This window comes from Nomascus leucogenys, chromosome 6 (assembly GCF_006542625.1).
Source record: "Nomascus leucogenys isolate Asia chromosome 6, Asia_NLE_v1, whole genome shotgun sequence".
NCBI classification, from domain to species: domain Eukaryota; kingdom Metazoa; phylum Chordata; class Mammalia; order Primates; family Hylobatidae; genus Nomascus; species Nomascus leucogenys.
In genome coordinates, this window is record NC_044386.1 from 30,061,990 (window position 1) to 30,067,454 (window position 5,465).

General features: G+C 44.4%; 2 pseudogenes; one reads left to right on the top strand and one right to left on the bottom strand.

Moving 5' to 3' along the window:
* The first annotated feature begins 404 nt into the window (after positions 1 to 404).
* Positions 405 to 1,522, top strand: LOC100580774 (annotated as a pseudogene).
* Positions 1,523 to 3,812: 2,290 nt separating this feature from the next.
* LOC100604835 lies at positions 3,813 to 4,304 on the bottom strand (annotated as a pseudogene).
* Between the last annotated feature and the right edge of the window lie 1,161 nt (positions 4,305 to 5,465).

Consider the following 5,465-nt stretch of genomic DNA (forward strand, 5'->3'; position numbering starts at 1 on the left):
ACTATGGGGTTTGCCCAGGTTTCAAACATACATGGGTAAGAACTAGCGCCACAGAGCATCCGATGCCTATTCCTCAACACAGATGTAATCCGAATAAATCACTACAGAGAGCGGTAAGTCCTGTGATGAAATAATAGTTCAGATGAGAGATGAAGATGTGAAATCAAGTATATGGGGAAAAGGGGAAAACATAGGTTTAAAAATCGACAAATTTGGCCAGGCATAGTGGCTCATGGGAGCCTGAGGCGGGAGGATTGTTTAAGCTCAGGAGTTTGAGGCCAGCCTGGGCACAGGGCAAAACCCGTCTCCACAAAAAATACAAAAAATAGCCAGTTGTGGGAGAGTTAGCGGCCTCTGGTGTGGGATGGCTTGCGGCTCCCGGGGCCGGCTCTCTGGCCGGAGACATGGCCTGGGGGCCCGGCCCGCTAGGCAGGCCTCGCCCCGATAGGGTCGCCATGCCCAAGAGAGGAAAGCGACTCAGGTTCCGGGCCCACGACGCCTGCTCCGGACGAGTGACCGAGGTGGATTACGCCAACTCGGATCCAGCGGTCGTGAGGTTTGGGGTCAAGAAAGCCGTAGCCAACGCTGTTCAGCAGGAAGTAAAACCTCTTTGTGGCTTGGAAGCCTCTCAGGTTCCTGCAGAGGAAGCTCTTTCTGGGGCTGGTGAGCACTGTGACATCATCGACCGCAGTGATGAGAGGGATGCCCAGGAGGAAAGCACCCGTGAGAGAACTGTCTCCAGAAAAAAGAAAAGCGAGAGGCACAAAGAAGAACTGGACGGGGCTGGAGGAGAAGAGTATCCCATGGATATTTGGCTATTGCTGGCCTCATATATCCCTCCTGAGGACATTGTGAATTTTTCCTTGCTTTGTTAAGAATGCCTGGACTGTCACTTGCACTGCTGCCTTTTGGACCAGGTTGTACCGAAGGCACTACACGCTGGATGCTTCCCTGCCTTTGCGTCTGCCACCAGAGTCAATGGAGAAGCTGCGCTGTCTCTGGGCTTGTGTGATCCGATCTCTGTACCACATATGCATGAGCCATTTGCTGCTCCAGTCTCCAAGAATCCAAGCACCCCCAGCACGTTAAAGAATTCCAAATGCTTACTTTTCTGGTGCAGAAAGATTGTTGGGAACAGACAGGAACCAATGTGGAAATTCAACTTCAAGTTAAAAAAACAGTCCCCTAGGTTAAAGAGCAAGTGTACAGGAGGATTGCAGCCCCCCGTTCAGTACGAAGATGTTCATACCAATCCATACCGGGACTGCTGCCTACTGCAGTCATCACCCTCAATTTCATCTTTATTCCGATTGTCACAGGAATGATATTTCCTCTCTTTACTATCAATGTGAGTGTGGACATGCGGCATCGTTGAGTGAGACTGGTGTTCCAAGATTCCCCTGTCCATGGTGGTCGGAAACTGCGCAGTGAACAGGGTGTGCAAGTCATCCTGGACCCAGTGCACAGCTTTCGGCTCTTTGACTGATGGCACCCTCAGTACCCATTCTCCCTGACAGCATAGTTACTGCTTCCCATCCCTTGGGGGCAGCCCTGATTCTAGTCCATTAGTAATCAGATTCCAGTTTGGACGGGGTGGCTGGGTTGTATATCTGGTTAGTAATGTACATGCTCTTCAGGTTCTAGGGCTCCTGTTGGGGGGGGAGAAATGTTGAATCAAGAGGAAAAGCAACTACTATTATTTATAAAGATATTTTAATGTAAAAATTTGCATTAAAAAAATAGCCAGTCGTGGTGGCGCGTGCCTGTAGTCCCAGCTACTTGGGAGGCTGAGGTGGGAGGATTGCTTGAGTCTGGGAGGACCAGACTACAGTGAGCCGAGATCGCCCCAGTGTACACTGGCCTAGGCAGCAGAGTGAGATCCTGTCTCAAAGAAAGAAAGAAAAAAATGGACAAATTTGAGCAGCAGAGTAGATGTGGGAAGTAACAAAGAAGGAGACATCAGAGATGACTTTAAGTGTTCTAATTTGGGAGATCAGGTGATTGATTGTCATAACAGCTGAAGGAAGGAGGGAGGAGCAGATATTGGTGGAGGAAAGGAAGATACAAAGTTTTTTGTTTTTTTTTAAACCATCAATGATTATTTATTGAAATCTGACCAGTTGTACAGAAGAAAAAAAATGGCATTATCATGATTGTCTTAATAGTACTGTGGAAATGCCTATTTTTCCCTTTCTAATCACAGTTTTTCCCACTTGTATGCTTCTTCCTCTCATATCCCACCCCAACACCCAACAGGCAAATCCACAGACCTGGCAGTATGCCAGGATTTTGGGTCTTACAAAATATTTACTGATTGATTTATAAAATGTTTGGTGTACATGACATATTAGTTAGAAACAACAAATCCAAAAGCTGAAGCACGGGAGTTAATATAATAAAGCAATTTGGGAGGTAAGCAATCACAGTGTTTTTATACTGATAAGAATATCTTAACTCATGTTTTCAAACTAGCCTTAGTTACCTCTAAGTGTACCTCACCTTCTCTCCCATCCTATCCCACGCCCTCCATCTGTGTAGTGGTTATGGCAGTTCTCGGCTGCATTGTATGATGACTCTGAACTCCTCATGGACCTACACAGGCTGCAGTCACAGCCCTGGCATGGAGCCAATGTTTGGATGGTCCTGCGTGTAATTCTGAGAAACTGGTAGGAAGCCCAGTGAGGCCGTGTGATGTTGTGGAAAGACAGGGAACAAAAGAAGAAGCAAACCTGACCACCACAGATCCAGGGAGACATTTCTCATGAAGCACCCCAGGCCACCCCCTCTCTAACCTAGGAGAGAACAGAAAATGTACCTTCATTTTTGGAATAACTTTCTGAATGTTTCTCAGCAAATAAAAATGTGAGAAATCACAGACAGCAATCTGGAATAGCTGAAATGACCATACTTTCAAGACTTTCAGTATTTATTCTCAAGGTTGGCAGATGTTTTTAAAAGGCTCTTCCTTTTGAAGATCAAAGCCATGAGACAACCTATGTTAATTATACAGAAGGGAAGATTATATGGGGGAGCAGCATTTATTAATGGAATTCTAGGAAAGCTAGTTTCAATATTCCAGACTCAAATATTTCTTCTCTGTTAACATCATAACCAAATTTGAGGTTCACTCTTAGTGATTTCAAGAGTCAGTGATATCAAGTAGCGACACTGTCTCAGAATAACACTCTCTTTCTATTGCTACCCAAACTCTGTGATTAACAGGACCACAGAATTAACATTTACAAAATATACTTTAAAAATGGAGACCAAGTCCACTAACTTTATTTTTATGAGTCAATTCTGATTAAGTAAATTCTGATTACCAGAAAGCTTTGGGTATAAATGTGACCTTTTGGTTTGCTATACACTGACCCTTAAAAGATGACACTTATTTCCCTGGAGCAGTTTACTAACTGTCACTCTTGTAATTCAAAAGAATTGATGTTTGTCAAAAGGTGTGTGATTCCCTGCAGAGGCATGACCTCTTGTGAAGCAGACCCTTTCAAATTGGCTAATATAAAGTCAAGATAAATAGAAATCAGTTCCTGTTGGTGATTACATTGGTTTAAGTTATTGCTCCCTCATTTCATGTAATAAAATAACACACTACTACATTATGGAAAACCCACACATAAATCTAAAAGACAAATATTCTTATTAACACCATTTGTATCCTAGAAATAAATTAGCTTCCTTAAAAAATCTTTTCAATTATTCACAAAATCCATCCTTATTTTCTGAATGAACAAGGCTGAATTTTAGAAGTGCAATGAAAAGTTCTTGAGGTTCCCCTGCAGTGTAGACAGGCCTTCTTAGTGGATTCTGAGACGCAGCTTCTTGTTCTGGTGCTGCTCTTCCTTCTGTGGGACGGGTCTCAACACACCATTTTCTCTCCTTTCAGGCTCATTTTGTTCAAGACCATAAGCTCCTGATGGATTCAGCTGCCAGGTAAATTTGCTAACACCTTCAAGCTCCCCGAACCTCATGTAAGAGATGTCTGCCTTCTTTTTTCCAACATCTACACCTCCTGCATAGATTTGTTTTATGCCTGCACCTTTAATTAAAGGTACACACTCATCACATGGGCACTTTGTCACAAAAATCATGCTTCTTTCTTCTGGTTTTATTTCTTGACACCTAAATGTTAAGGCATTCTGTTCCGCATGTATGATGTATCTGAATTTTCTTATTTCTCTGTCTTTCTGCTTGTCATCCATGTGTGGGAAGTCAGCATACTCAGATCCAACAGGAAAAGCATTGTAACCACATCCTACGAAGTACATGGCACCTGTTCCATCACAACTTCTAGACAACTTTTTTTTTTGAGACGGAGTCTCGCTCTGTCGCCAAGGCTGGAGTGCAATGGCGTGATCTCAGCTCACTGCAAGCTCCGCCTCCCGGGTCCACGACATTCTCCTGGCATAGCCTCCTGAATAGCTGGGACTACAGGTGCCCACCACCACGCCTGGCTAATTTTTTGTACTTTTAGTAGAGATGGGGTTTCACTGTGTTAGCCAGGATGGTCTCGATCTCCTGACTTTGTGATCCGCCTTCCTTGGCCTCCTAAAATGCTGGGATTACAGGCATGAGCCACTGTGCCTGGCCCCTCAAAGTTTTGTTTTGGACATGCTGAGTTTGAGGTGCATGTGTCACAGAAGGGCCAGAAGCCAGGAAACAGTTGGAAGTGTAGCCTAGAGCTCAGGTGGCAATTCGGGTGGAATAGATTTTTAAATTTTCAGGACATTGGCCAGGTGCGGTGGCTCATGCCTGTAATCTGAGCACTTTGGGAGGCCGAGGCAAGCAGATCACCTGAGGTCAGGAGTTTGAAACCAGCCTGGCCAACATGACGAAACCCTGACTCTCCTAAATATACAAAAATTAGCTGGGTGCGGTGGCGGGCACCTGCAATCCCAGCTACTTGGGAGGCTGAGGCAAGAGAATTGCTTCAGCCTGAGAGACGGAAGTTGCAGGGAGCCGAGATTGAGCCACTGCACTCCAGCCTGGGCAACAGAACAAGACTCTGTCTCAAGAAAATAAATAAACAAACAAGTAAATAAATTTTCAGGACATGGATAGCAAGGGAAGCACAAAGCTCGCTAAAATCACATAGGGAGAAAGAGCATAGGGTGAGAAAAGGGCTTGAGATTGAATCAACATTTAATGGTTAGTGGAAGGTGCCAAGGCAACTATAAAGGAGAAGGTAGAAAGATCTAGAGAAAAAGAGAACATATAATCACACAATCAGTACAAGAATTGAGTGAGGATGTCTGAGCCACACAACCACTCCTTTCAGTAGTACAAACACAATAAATATTGGTGATGGTGGATCCAATAGAAATAAGATGCTGTTTTTCATAACATGTTAGCTAACACTCTTGACCAACTGATAAGGAATGTTGCCCGAGCAAATGGTGAACTTGCAGCTTACCTTTGCCTGGTGATTCCTTGAAATGTGTGACTTGAAC